The sequence below is a fragment of the Oryzias latipes genome, chromosome 15 (assembly GCF_053564925.1).
Source record: "Oryzias latipes strain Hd-rR chromosome 15, Olatipes_Hd-rR_3.1".
Classification (NCBI taxonomy): domain Eukaryota; kingdom Metazoa; phylum Chordata; class Actinopteri; order Beloniformes; family Adrianichthyidae; genus Oryzias; species Oryzias latipes.
The window spans coordinates 21333109-21348909 of NC_136251.1; positions in this window are offsets into that span (position 1 = coordinate 21333109).

Below are 15801 nucleotides of genomic sequence, written 5' to 3' on the forward strand. Positions count from 1 at the left end.
AAAAGAAAAATCTATACTCAGCAGCTTCATCATATTTAAATGTTTCGAATACTCCTTTCATTATCATCCATCTGTATTCCACAATGTTCAGGCAAGTCTTTTCAAGTCATATTTGTGCTTCATGAAATTACAATCAAAAACAATCCAAAACGTTGCAGTTTAAGAAGGCGTCTCTTTCATGATACATGAGTGATAAACGTAATTCCTGAGTGATCGTCATTCGTCAACGTGCGCATATGTTCGTTGAGGGTTTGGGTTGATGGGTCTTTGTGTGAGTTCGATTTTGAGCTGTTTAAAATTTTTGGTCGGTCGAGTGTCATGCAGTTTATGCACATTTTACGTAGTTTATACACAAATATCTTATGCAATTGTGCACAATTTTTTTAAGGTGCTTTCCCAAATTTGTGGCCTGCCGCAACCATTCCACGTATCTCCACCAAATTTTTCACGCATGTATCACCGATATAAAACTTTAATATTGCGTATGCGGTGCACAAATCACGTTAAAATTACGTAATTGAGGCACAAATCACTAATGAATCGCAAAGAAACAGCACAATAATCACACGCGGTTCATGTTTTATGTGTTTCACGTATTCTTTGCGTGGTTGTTTGTACTTCTTACGCGTTTCATACATCTGTAAAAATTACACTACATTTAATTAGAAAGACTACAGCTTCTCACTTTTTCCATGTTTATCCACGTATGACCAATTTTTATCAGTGCAATATGCGCAAAATGTCCGCACTGGCTGTATGACATAAACTTCAAGGTTTGAAACACGACGAAGAATAGCATTACTTAACATGCTTATATAGAGCAATCATTGTGGATCTCACTCCCAACCAAATTAGCACCCAATTCAAAGCGTCTAGTTAATAGCTTTGCAGTGTTTCTTTCCCCTGTCAGTCACTTATAAAGAAAGAAATTATAATACATAATACATAAACTTACTTTTTACTCTTGGATCGTGCATATGGTCTCAGAGCCCCCATGTGTGTGCTTTCTGCTCTATTGTTTGCATTGGTTTGTAAATACAACACAAGAGTCAGCATGACTTCTTTCATTACACTGTACCTTGTGGTGATGTGCTTCTTTTTATGCTTCCTTTATAAGGACCTGAAGCTTTATTGTGCTTTTTATTTTTTTAAACCAATGTCCTTGATCTGACTTTCTCCATGTAGTCTTTTTTTTAAATAAAAATTCAACACTAGCACAACAACCATGTAGTGTTCCTCCTGGCAAGATTTTATAAATGTCTGTCAGACTTTACTTTTAAAATGTTCCTTTGGGTTGGTAAATAATATATTTTACCTTTTTAGTCTTTTACTGCTCTTAGCAGTTCCCTACTCTAACATTATTTAATTATCTGATCTAGAGCTGTCTCATCAGCCACCCGCATTTTGAAAACTTAATGGAATGTTGATTACCATAAAAAGAATAAAGGATCCATTTCTAAAATTGCTTTTCCACTCAGAAAGAGCTTCTTCATCACCACACAGATAGACATCAACTACAATTCAAATGTTAGCTCTGCATTTTTTATTACTTTAACACTTGAAGTCACAATGTAAAGAAAAATACATAAATCCCTCAACACAAAATATGTCACAAACATAAAACTGGAACATTTAATATCTGCAAAAACATTATAAAATAATGTTAAAAATTGAGGCACTTGCATGTATTCTTATGAAGAGGGAAACAGTCAATACATTGTATTAACAGACCTCACTTGTTTACTATTGATGTCATCGTCAGCGCTAACATTTATCTGCTGGGTGGTTGGAACCTCCTCTGTAATTGGAAGGAGAAATCGATGCTTTGACTCTTTTTAAAATCGCTCAAATGCCAGCATGAATTCTGCAAATGTAGACAACAACGACACAGCATTTAGAGTTTGAATGCACAACAACATTAGCACCTGCTTCTATTTGTTGTTATAAAAAGTGTTTTTGTTTACATTTTTTTATGGTCTTATGATGTTTTCTTCATATAATGATGAGGAATTTATTTTCAACATGTACAATTAATTTAGAAGACAAATAAGTCCACTTTTTGATCCATCCTGTCATTGTATATAGCAGCTTTCACATAAATTGGGTCACTAAGGTCACTGTAGTCTATCTAAGGTAACCTTAATAGATGACAGGGTTGGCATTTATACTCTACAAAGATGAAATACTAAGAATAAAAAAGAAGGCAATGCTCATCTGGCATATTTAAAAAAATGCACTAACCTGTGACAAAAATAAAAACTTTAAATTTTGCTGTTTAGTTGTGGCCCATTTTCTTTTTTTGGCTTTATTTTCAAAAACATTACAGAAGCAGACGGACTCTCACAGAAAAAGAATGTGTTTCTTTATTTTTATTATGCTGGTGTTTTCCAAGGGGAGCCAGTTTAGCTCGTGCTGGTTTGCGGCGCCTTCCGTCCGTGAAACCCGGGTTCGACTCCGGGCTGCTCCCTGTTCCCTTCCCCACCTCTGCCGGCTCCAAGCCCGGCTTGAGAAGGTTGCGTCAGGAAGGGCATCCGGCGTAAAACATTGCCAAATTTACCATGCGACTTGTTCGCTGTGGCGACCCCTGATGGGAAAAGCCAAAAGTGGAAGAAGAAGAAGATGCTGGTGTTTTCCAAGACTTTTTTTTTATTTGTTTCAAATTCTTTTATTGATTTTTTTGTCATAGCTATTTGTTTTAAGGCAATATATTGTATTGTATTTGAACATTAACCCTACATATCCAAAATAATTTTTTTTAATCTTTAATCCAGCATTTTCAACTGTAATTTCCCTTTACTCAAGTTTTTTTTGTCTTTCACAAGCTGTCCATATATTTGATTGGATTTTCATGCTTTTGGAAAGTACTTTGAGTTTTAAGCCAAATGTCAAAAGTGCTATGGAAATAAAGTTAACTGATTGTTGAGAGCAATAAGATTTAGAACAACATAAATGACTCCGTGTAAAGGCATCCAATACCAAAAACCTGCAAAGATCAACAAAATCTGACATCTTGGTCTTGTGCAGTCTTTTGATTGAGATAGATTGTACTGTTCTATGTATTATTAATTGTATTTATCTTGTACCTGTCTCTACAGGGACTGCAAATGCAAATGATCATTATTCCTATATCTATAGTATTACTTTTATTGGTGTCCAGATGGTGAATTGCCACTTACAAATAAATAAAATAAAGAAATGTATGATTGTAAAAATACTGTCAACTTTTGCATGTTAGTGCAACATCTTTTAAATGCCTTTACATTTTATGGGCCTATTTTAAAGTTAAATCATTATCCTTATTGCTGAGATGAAAGACGCTGTCTTTTAGTTCTCATTTTTAGTGGTGCAAAGCTCAGGGAGATCTAGGCTTCTCTAACTACAGCACCCTTTTTACATTTTACATAAACACAAATCTTATTAAACTCTTGTTTTCCATCATAATCCATAATGTAAGCAAATGACTTACTTGGAAATGAGATTGTGTGCGGTTTTAAATGCCCTGAAGGTGGAGGATTAGGTAAACTTTTGCTCGTAACAAAAGCTGTGTCTTATGCTTGACGGTAGCCTAAATATTTCACTTGTTGCAAGATTTACACATTCAGTCTTCCACCAATACCTTTGACTCTAGGTCTATAAAATTAATTTCAAATGACTTTCAAAAATGGTGAAATGCCCTCTTTAGGTGACAGTTAGAAGACTGACTTTAAGATATTTTAAATTCTAATTTCAAATTTTGACTCCATAGGATACAATAAAATGAAATAAGGTTATCCTTTACTCATCCCTTAAAGCAGGGTCACTGAGGGCCACATCAGCATAGTGGTTGTCTTCAAAGGGCCAGATTTAACTTATACATGTAACTAAATGTAATAGAAAATATATGTAACTACTCCTTAAAGTTAAATAACTCATTGATTCTGTCAGGTTAGGTTATATGGACAGTGTTTAAGTCCTAATGTATAGTTACCCAATATGATATTTCAAGTCTGATTCCCCCTAGATATGAATAAATACACACAGTTTTTATTTTTATTTCAAGAAATTAAAAAATTCTATGCTCTCGCGGGCCACATAAAATGACATGGAGGACCACATTTGGCCCGCGGGCCTTGAGTTTGACACATGTGCCTTAAAGGGTAAATATCCACACTGCAGTATTTCAGTTTTCTTCTTAAACAAAAGCACACGGTATGTTAAATTTACAATAGAGTTGTCACATATGTGCAATCATACAGAGAGAAGCTATTAGGTCATTGCATCTAGGGTCAGAAACATTGCACAGGTGACAGACAGTTTTAAGTGAATGGAGCAGCTCATGTTGAACAGTCTCACTGCAGATTACAGCTCCTTCAGACACTTAAGATGTAACAGTCTGTCACTGAAGAGGCTGCTCAGTGATGACATCGCGTCACACAGTGGGTGGGCGTTGGTTTCCATCATGGATGATAGCTTGGCTGTCATCCTTCTTTCTCACACTTCCAGCATTGAGTCAAGAGGCATCCCCAAGACCAAGCTTCCTCTCTGCTGTGGAGATGCTGCTGCACCAGCAGACCTCTACGTATGAGATGGCCACAAATTTTACGTAAAAAAAAAAAAAAAATCTGAATCAGTTTGAGAAAAAGCTCCTGAAAATTGGATAGGGTAATTGTGAAAATCTGTGTCCGGTGATAGTAAAAGACGACTCAAGTTTGGCGTCATAAACAGGTAATCCCACCCACATCATAAATGCGTAATGCCTTCTGAAAGTAAAAGGGTGTATTTCTCGCTAGAAATGTTGTCAAAATAAAGATTAGTCCTCAAAATATCTTGTTTTGTGGGATGTTCCACCGAAAAATGAACGAGCATCTGCCAAATTTTTTGTTCACAGCAGGTAAAACCTCAAAAGTCACGTGATCCTGAGAAGGCTAACCGAAAATGAATAGGACAATGAAACATATTCATCTCACAATTTAGGGGTAGTTTTTGTGAAACTGCTACATTTTTTTCATGTGGACAAACGTAGCTACTTTACATTTTAGGATGAGACTGGGTTGTACATTATCCTAACAAATACTTCCCAGTAGACGTACCACATGCACAACAACGGTACTTTCCATTTTAATATCATCCCTTAAAGTGGCCACAGGAGCCTCAAAGAAATTGCAAGACACACCTGCACTCCCTTTAAAACGTGGAAGCTCCTGTCTTTGACACTTCACAGGCCTGGACAACCAAAAATTCGCACCACACTTAGGGTCAACCCTGCACACAGATCCATGGGAACAAGGTGTTAAACGTTGTAAAGTTAAAAGCAGTTATTGGTCAAAGAAAAGCAAAAAACAAAACTCAGAATGCTACCGCTACTAATATTTTAGGTCAAAACCTTTGTCCTAATTTTATTTGACCTCATGTCATTTGACATGACAGGCTCGACAAGAGACTTCCAATTGAATTTTGATTCATAAATGTGCTTGCTGAATCACACAGAGGATCTTCTAGATTAGTAAAAACCTTTTCAATTCTTTTTTCAGATTGTGGGTAAATATTAATTGCTCACACACAATCACTATAGTCTGCCTGCACTGCAAAACACTCAATATGGTGCTCATGCTTTATGTTTTTGCAAGAAAAGGCCTTAATTTATGTTTTGTACACATTTTCTAAATGAAGTTGACTGAATTTTTTTTTTCTAAACATAGAGGTTTATTATTTTAGTTAGATGCTGAAGTACAGATGAAACTAAAGGAAGAAAGAGCTGCCTTTGGAGGAGCAGCATTCTGTTTGGTTTTATGTGTCCCTGCAGCAAAGTATTGATTACAGCATTTGTGTCTGTCCTATCTGGAGCCCTGTTTGTACCCTCAATGACCATTTGTCACCATCCCCTCTGGATTACTGTGTGTTTGTGTGTATTTGTGCATTGTCAGCACACACTTGAGATTGCTTTTCTCTAGTGCAACTTTGCATGTTATTGCTTGTGTTTCCCAATACACCTATGACATGAATGTGAGCACAATAAGGATTCTTGTACTTTTCTAAGCACTTCAGTAATTAACTTAACACAAGACCTATCAATATACCTCATACCAAAAGATCATTATGAACTATCTTTGCATTATTAGAATGGTCAAATTGTTTACTTTCTGCTTATTTAAAATATTGATTTGCAAGAAAACTGTTCGACCTAATGTATAGATCTACATTAGAGAGGAGAAAATGAGGCATAGGTGGGCGGGAAAGTGCTGTGCTTTCGCTGACTGCAGAAAAGCAGAAGACAGGATTTCTGTCTGTTTCAATACGTTTGAGGTAACAGTGGGAGGTCTGAAAGATTGTTACATGGATCTGTGCTATCAAGACATCATGAATAGTTTACTCTTTTCTCTCCTGCATCCAGTTTCAGTGCAGAACTTGTTGTGAGAAAGTGGGGTGTCATGTTGTTGCTTTGCCTTGCACAGCATCTTTCACAAAACAAAAGAAGCACTGGTGCCTGAGCATTTAGAAAAAAAAAAGCTGGCTCAGTGTTTTCCAGACCCGACAACCATAACTGGGGATATTCTCATAAATGCTGCTGAAATAAAATTGGCGTCAGCGTGAAAAATAATACTTAATCTATTTGACTTAGCCATTACCATAAATCCTGCAGCTATTTATGTCCATTTTGACTTTTGCTTTGTTCTTTCCCAAAGCCATAATCTTTTATTTTATTATAGTTCTGAAAGTTTATTGATTCAAGTGAGAATATTGAATAACTGCATTGCCACTTATTTGTAATATTCTTTTCATTGCTCTATTTAATCACATCCATGTTCTTCAACCCACAGGAATATATTTTTATGATTTTCTATTTTGTAAAAATCCTCATGAAATCTTTTGCTGTTAGAACTAGTATGATTGTTTGAATGCATAGGGGTTTGAGATTAGTCTGTAGCAGCAACACACGAAGCTCAGGAGTAATACGTTTTCTGTAAGACATGAAGGAAGGACATTTCATGTACAGAGACAATTCAAAGTGCTTTACATCAAACATTCAAATAAATATTCAACAGAAACATTAAAGGAGTGATAGTTAAAATGAACAACAGTATGTACACTTTTGAATACAAGCTAATCAAATATAGCTGAGAACATGTGGGTCTTTAATAAACTGACTAAAAGTATTTTTCGGATTTCCAGCATAGAAGCTAAATGCCGCTTCTCCATGTTTGGCTTAGACACAAAGAACTGACAAAAGACCGGATCCAGATGACCAGAGAGGTCTAGTTGGTACATACTGGGTCACGAGGTCAATCGTTTATTTTGGTGGTAAACCATTTAAAGCTTTATAGACCAGCAACAGAACAGTTTTTTAAGGTTTTGCGTAGACATCAGTTCTTTAATTCCTTCAAATATTTTTTTAAAGTGGTAGTCAGCTGATTTTGTGACTGCTTTGATGTGTTTATCAAAACTTGGATCTATTACTACACCCACGTCTCTGGCCGGGTTGGTCATTTTTAGATGAATGGATTGAAAGTCTGTAGTGACCTCCAACTTTTATTTTTTAGTCCCAAAGACAAAAATCTTCATTTTGTTTTTGCTTAGCTGAAGTAAGTTGTGGCACATCCAGTTTCAAATAAAACATGACTTAAAATGTATAAATAAATTGTATAAATATGGGGCTTATAAAGCCATGCAGCAGTTGAAAAAGTCCTGCTGTTAGTTGCCAATATGTATGTAAAGTCAACGGATAAAATTACCTTTTCAGCATTTATAGATTAGTACTGTAAATGAACCCTTCTGTTCAGATCCAATCTGTTTTTTTATCAACATTAAGAAGATATTCTTGCATTTGCATTTCTGCACACTTGTGCACGTGTTCTAAGTGCAGTTTTCTTATAAATGTATGTATATACATATTTTCAAATCAGGCAGAAGATCAGAGAGGAAGGAAATTAACTGAAGATAAAAAGATGGAATACTAAATGAAGTAAAAGTGTCATTTGACATCAAAGGCATTTCAAAGGCCCAGAGGGGTTATTTTAATAAAAGAATTTAGGATCTGTAACATTATTAACCAGACATTCAGTTCAGGGGTTTCAGTGAAGCTTGAAGACAGACCTTAAACATTGGTTCCTAATAGATTTTCTTTTATTCAATTTTTTCATTGCTCTGCATTTAACTTTGTAACTTTGCTAAAATATTACCTTTGACTATAAGTAAAATATCTGTGAATGTTTTTATAAGCAACAACAATACTGAACGTTTCAACTTTTGAGATATATATGCATTTTCAATTCTCCATTTTTTCACTTGTCATCACACAGTTTCCTGGACAGCACTGCAGTGTGAGCTTTGCATTTTCAGAGTGACTGTGTGTGTGTTTTTTTACTTTTTGCTTTTTTTTAAGCTTCCTCCACACTTTAAAAATACAACGATTAGGGTAAATGCTGAATATAAATTCTCTGTAGGTGTAAAGTATACAGGGTTGCACGCCCCTATGAAAGCCTTGGACAGACAGCATTGCTTGCCTGGTAATCCGTTTAAACAAACGGGACAAATCCAAACCCTTAAACTCCCCCTCCAATGAAAATCAAGTATTTGGGGATTCTCACATGTATGTGTGGAATTCTTCTTATGAGTTGGTGCTTGGCTGTTAGTTGTGCCTGGCTTGAAGCTGTGGCGTAGCTGGAGGCTTTGGAGGACTGTTGGAGATCAGACTGCTCGTCATGAGATAGGACCCAGGTAGAAACTCGTGGAATGTTGTCCATAAAGGGGCAACGAACTGGCGATGAATGCTGGAACTGGATCTCCTTAAGTAGGCTGGCAGGTGATGATATGAGTGTCCACAGCTGGGTCCAATCAGGAAATCAGAGCAGAGTGGGGAAGGGAGGAGAGACTGACAGAGGCACCATGACACAGGGGACATTTTTTTAATTATTGCCTCAATGAAAATAAGAAGCATTTCAAGTTCAGGAGGCCCAAGCAGACTAGCTCCCCATCCCACAATGGGTCTTTTTCTGGGCGCCAGCTTGTCTCCCATGAGCCGGCATAGTGATCGTGATCGCTCCCTCTCCATGAGCCCTGCGACAGACTTGTCTTGTATCCGCCTTTGCCCAACAATATAGCTGGGACGAGCTCCGGACACCCTGCTGCCCCGGAAGGGATACAGCAGGTTAAGAAAATGAATGGAAATTCAGGAGTAGAACTATCGGATCGGTCCACTTTATTGGATTTACATTCTACCCGCAGTCACTGAAAATGTCACGTGCACAAAGTTGAGTCTCTGAGTTCAGATTTTTAACTCTGGCCTCAGCATGCCACCCCAATGACGCTGCTGCCAAACCTTTGCGCCGCGCCCATCACTCATTTCATGTCTCAGGACCTCAGATTGCGTCTGTACCTTTAAGTTAACATTAAAACTGGCCGCATCTGCCGCGCAAATTAAGTTAAATGTGAACACAGACATCTCTGTTTTGTTAAGCTAAAACCTTTTTGGAAGGTCAAAAGGTTCATAATTTATTTGTCTTGTTCTATACTTTACTACTGAGTAGAAACACAGACATTATTTTCGTACTGAAAAGGACAAATTTACTTTATTGGCGTTTATTTTACATAACTTTGTCCTTGTAAAAATACAGAACTGGATGGGATAACGTACATATTAAGATTGTTTGGTATAACCATTGGATCACTTACCTGCCATTCATAAGCAGGTGTGGTCATAATCTATCTATTAAGCAAGTTAGACATAAAAAGGGTTCTCACAACATGGCTGTACAATAAATCAATTTGATAATGTAAATACAATATTTTCAATGTGGAAAAACATACTTTTGTTTGATTCTGAAACCAGCCTCCAGTCGTCAGTTGTGAAACTGCAAAAGTACCAACCAAAATTGGTTGGCTTTAATTTTGTGAATGGGATTTGGTAGCTAGTCCCCCTTTAGAACAGTAGTCCTTGTAGAGCAATTTTTGCTGATTGTGCAGATATGATGCACAGAAAACCATCCAATTTCCTTTCAGCATTTCTTGTTGGGGGTGGGGGGTTGGGTTAGCTATCAAATGTAAAACACATTTTGTAACTCCCTTTTGTTCTTCCCCAGCAGCTGAGCAAAAAGTTGCATTTCCTTGTTGTCACAATAGGGGCTTTATCATAACTGAACAATAGATTGGGCTCATCTTTCGATTACAACTGACATATGTTTAGAACCATCATGCATGTTTTTACACTAAACGGGATCAGAAAAAAAAACACTCATTTACCTCCACAGGAAAGACCTAAGTCATTTGTCCATCCAATGCATTCTTGCTGTAAGGCAACATTGTCTCACATCTCCTCTGATCGGGCTGGCACAGACAAAAAGTAATTCTCTTGAACATATGACAGATGAACCTCCAAATTAACCACGAAGCCAGTAAAATAATTATATTAGACACTAAATTATTCTGGTAATCATTATGCTTACAGCATGGCCAGTTTATTTCAATAATGATATTACATTGTGTATCCGATTATGTCTGACAAGTCATTATTTAGAGCTGAACTGAAGTAACTTTCTGTGGGCTCTGTAGAACACAAAATACATTTGTTTGATTCAATTTGTTGCTCAAACTTTTTACCTTTAAGAGCAAAAATTTATGTTTCAATGTCAATCAAAATGTAATCTCTATTTTTTAGTTAAACATGTTTATTTGACATTTTTGTTATTTGAAGTGATAAGTTTAAAAGGTAAATGAAAAATAAAATAAAAAAGAAAAGCAACAAGGCATCAATTTCTCTACGTAGCATTACTTTAAGAAATGAAAAAAAATAACATTACTATAGATTGCCACTTAAAGTAACAATTGTAATTACTTAAAAGAAAATACAGAGCACACTTGGATAGGTTTTACAAAGAGAAATATAGCTGAATGTGCAGTGTGACATGTCAAAAATAAGACAAAGGGACATCTGTCCATATGGCTCACAATGAAATCCCAGCTATTGCTAAAAAAAAGTGATTAGGAGGAAGAGAGGCATAGAATGACACTCTGTTCATGTTCAGTGCCTTAATAGGACTTTTTATTAAAACAGCTTTTTTTTCCAGTTTAAATTTAAAATCATCTAAACTTACTTGGCAGAGATCTTTTTTTCCCCCATCATTGAAGGTTGAAGCTTTTCTCTGACTTTAGTGTTTACTGACCAGACAAGTGGAAAATCCCCGTTGTGGATGCAGAGCACACATGCCTTTCTTTTCCGGGGCTTGCGTTCCGACTGAATAAGATTTGTTACAGTGAGCATGTCATGTGGCGAATTGTGACAATAATTCACAGGGAACACTTGCCCCTGTCCTGGCGCTGTAATACAGGACAGCCATCTGCAGCCCACGTGTCAGAGAGCAGCAGCCAACACGCCGGCAGATAATTGGTGAGGAAAGGAGGCTGCGGCACGAGCTGGATTTGAACACACCAAAATCAATTAGGAGGAGCCGAAACAACAAAACAGTCTCATATTGGAGAATGCAGAGCATGAAAGCACACGACAATTTACATGTTCACCATATCTGCGTCAGAGCAGCGGGGACCCTTTAGATAGATTCACTGACTGTGAAGGTCTCTGAGATATTGATAGCTCCAGGGGACCATCATTCTTACACATTTTACTGCACCATTTGCTGCCATTAAACATTACTCATGTGATGTGATAACAAAACTCCATATGCAAAGAAGGAAAAAAAAATAAAAAGCCCCTCCTGCACTCCTTCAACAGAACATCTCAGTCATGCAGTTGCATTTACATTTAGAACACTACATGCACAATGCATTAAATGACACATTTGCATCATGCACGTTTCACGCTCCGCACCAGAATCATACATTTCTTAACACAAATAATAAATTACTTTTGCTGTATGAATAGGATTTTTTTTCAGTAAAATGTGAAAGTGAAAGTACAAATGTGCAGTTTTGTAATACTCAGTACTATATTTTCTGCAGATTTACAGTCTCCTATTGTGATACGAAATTGAAAAAACAGAGCGAGCAGATTAACGTAGAAAGCTATCACCAACTAAATGACAGACAGTCTGTCAAACCCTGCGTATATTTCATTTGTCTGGAAACAGAAAGACAGCTGAGGAATCTCAGACAGCCATCTATTCTCAGACATTGGGCTTCCACCACTTGAACGAGTGCAAAAATTAATATACAGGTTGCCGTGAATGCTAAATGGATGAATAAATTCCTGTCTTCTTGACTACATTAGGCACTTTGTTTAACCTGCAAGTCTTCCAGCATGGATTTCATGGTGCTGACTTGCACGAAACCCTCTGTACTTTAATTTAGAACTAACGCAGACTTTAGATGCAACTAGAGCGCATATTTGAAAAAAGAGTTTCAAAGATCTTATGTTACACTTTTGTTTAGCCTTTGGTGATGCATCACTTTCACTGACCTTAAGTGTTGATTAATGTTACTGTGTCTGTCAGCCTGATGATGACAAGAAAGACAGGGTGCGCCTCCTGCAGGCATCGTGTCAGAGCTGTCAGAACTTGAGGGGGAAGAGCAGTGACACGCCAGAAACAACAAGCTGTCATCGTGTTACACCTTGAAGCATTTTACCCAGAGGACAACAGCATGTCCATTTAAGAAGACCCACAACTCAAACCCACAGCCAATGTAGGTTAAAGTGGAGAATGTGGAAACATAGAGAGAGCCACTGTTCTTTTGTCCCTTTGTTTTTGGGACTCATGTCCTGCTATCTTAAAAAAAGGTTTTGCTGCTGAGGATTAAATCTGAAGTCCTCGTCAGATTGTTTTTCTTTATTTTGCCAGCATACATAAGTCACAAAATGAACATTTTTTGAAGAAAAATCAATGTGTCAATAATATGGCTTTGGATAAGCGACTGTGACTAAATTGGGAAAGACAATGACATCTTTTGATACGGTTTTCTTTATTTTGAACATAGCAGACCATGTGGTGCTTAGAGCATTAGAATGAGTAGATTCTATAAGTAAACAAAGTCAAAACTAGTTTGAAGATGAGGCCTTCTCGGGTTCGGAGGCTTAAGGACACCAAAAACCTGATGTGCAAATGGGAAAAGAAAAATCACACAATAGTCTGCATGAGGTTTCAAACCTTTTGCATAAGAGAGGGCCAGGGGCGTTCACAGAAAAGAAGTGCTTCGCTTCTGCTCTTATCTGCGCTGCTGTGAGCTTCCCCCTCACAGCAAGCAGGTTTTAATACCCAAGAGAATAACGTGTAAATCAAGTCATGGCATACAATGGATCTGTGTCCATCTGTACAAGCACGAAATGAAGAGACCAGCCGTTCCTGGTACAACATACGGTTGGATCTGCATCCCTTCCACACAGACAAAAAACAGATACAGCTTATAGCACTTACTTCACACAATGTTCATGTATATAAAGAACCAAGTAAATGCATAATAAAAGAAGAATAAAATATGTAATCGTCCCACAAAGAATAGATATTTCTCAAGGAAAGATAAATAGGGTTTTCACTGTGAATGCAGCATGCAGCATGTAAAATAAAAACTTTACACAGAAAACTCTTTTCCAGCACAAAGAATTAGGAAAAGGTTTGCTATAATTTACATCATTGGTAAAAAATGTTGATGAAAACAGTAATTTTACTCAACATTTTTTAATTAAATAATGTTAATTCCCCCAAAAAAGTGTAATTAAAAAAATTATCTCCTTTGCAACATTAATTTAAAAAAAAGATAGGAAAACTTAACTAACAAAATAAGCCATAATTACAAGACTTGCCCTGTTGGAAAAAAAAGAAAAGGAAACATGATCTTCATGTCATCAGAGTCCATAGAGTAGAAATTCTTACAGAATTGTTTCAGATTTAGATTTTTTAAGATACTACTACTTACTACCACTAAATATTTCCTTTGGCATCTGTCAATGGGTGTAAGGCCTTTCCAAGTCTATTTATAACCATTGGATAACCTCTTGAAAATCAGACCCATGTCCTTATAAACTTGCTTTTCCAAATCATCTTCTTAGAAATGTTAAGTATTGAAACACTTGTATGTTTACTTCTCTCCTCCAAGGCCAAAACGAAATTATTATATTTCTTTGTCAGACCTACATGGATGCTCTGCAACCTTCTACAACTAAAAAAAAAATGTTTTGTTAAAACAAACAGTTCAAATTTTAACTAAATATGTAAAGCAGACTTTTCATTGTTGTTTTTTCGTGTTATTATACGTAATTCTAGAAACAAGATATTTGAGATACTTCTATATAGCGTCTTTCTACATTCAGATTTGATGTTTGCTTGTGTTGAGGTGCTTTTACCACACACACACACACACACGCACACACACACACGCACACACACAGGGGACCAAGAGTCATTAAAGCAAGATATGAAACCATGTGATGGCAATAAAGAAAAACACATATCTTTTGTCCTGAGACTACATTGTTCATTTCATAAAACAAATCCCTTTTTCAACGTTATTACATGATTGGATGAAAGCTCACTCTAGCTGCAAGAGGCAACTTTCAAAACCAAAGTTTTACCATGGTAAAATAAAAAAAATAAAAATAAAAAACATCCCATCATTAAAGTAAAAGATGCTTTTGCTGGATAAAGTAAAGTGGTGCTGAGAGAGTTCTTCACTTTAATAATGCAAATATTGAGGCTTTTTACAGTACATGAATCCTCATCAAAATGCATACGACTATAAACAGCAATGTCAATTGAAGCATGCAGAATGAACCTGGTATTTGGAGTAGTTAATGCCACTTCAAGCAAAGTTATGTGAAGTATGGACTGGAAGAAGCAAATTTATTGTAGTAAAAGACTAAGTGACACACTATTAACAACAATTTAACTTCCATATGTCCTCATGTTTCCATTTCTTCACAAAGAATGATGCTTTTATTTTGGCAGAAACAGGAAAACAATTTTAAGGCATCCTCACATAGGCCATTTTTTGGTGCCAACTTTAAATGAAATGGTGTTGAAGCAAATGAGGGAAATCTAGAGTGCTTGGTCTTATGTTGTCAGAAATGTGTTCATTGTAAAAATAATTGATACATCAAATTTAAAATAAAGTCAGTTAGGCTAATCAAGTAAAAACATTTTATCGAATCTAACTTTGCATAAATAATATGGGGACATCTTTTTACGGCATTTTTCACACTACTGGAATTAACAACAGAGTTTTAGTGCCACCGAAAAAATAAATAAAAAAGTAATATTACGAGATTTAAAGTCATACATTTACAACTTCTTTCTTGCAAATTTACAAGATTAAAGTTGAAGTGAGCATACAGTGCAGCAAATGAATGCCGCGCAGCAGCAGAGCAGATGGACAACACTCAGTTGAACGATCCTTTCTTCCTCTTTCTTCTTTTCTCGTAAATGTATGACTTTTCTCTCGTAAATGTTTGACTTCTTCTTTGTAAATTTACGTGTTTAAAGTCGTAAATTAAAGACTTTATTCTCGTAATTTTACAGTTTTGACTTTTTTTCTGGTATTTGTAGGACTTTAAAGTCGTAATTAAGAAGAAACAAGTTTGTAAACTGGCCTAAAACCATGTTGTAGGAATTGACTGAACAAAAAAGAAAAATAAGTCAGCTTTGTGACAGTTCTTTATTTGGACTCAAGAAACCTAAATTGACAACATGCATTGTCAATCGAGCTACAGTCAATAGACAGCGTGCATTTCATAAAAAAAAGAGATAATGAGAATAAAATGTTGTACAGATGAGTGTTGCAGCAAATTTGACTCTATATGTGACATTTTTAATCTTCTATTATGGTTACTTAATTTTCTTCATAACGGGGTAAACTAAAGGTCTAAATAAAGCATACATCTCATGT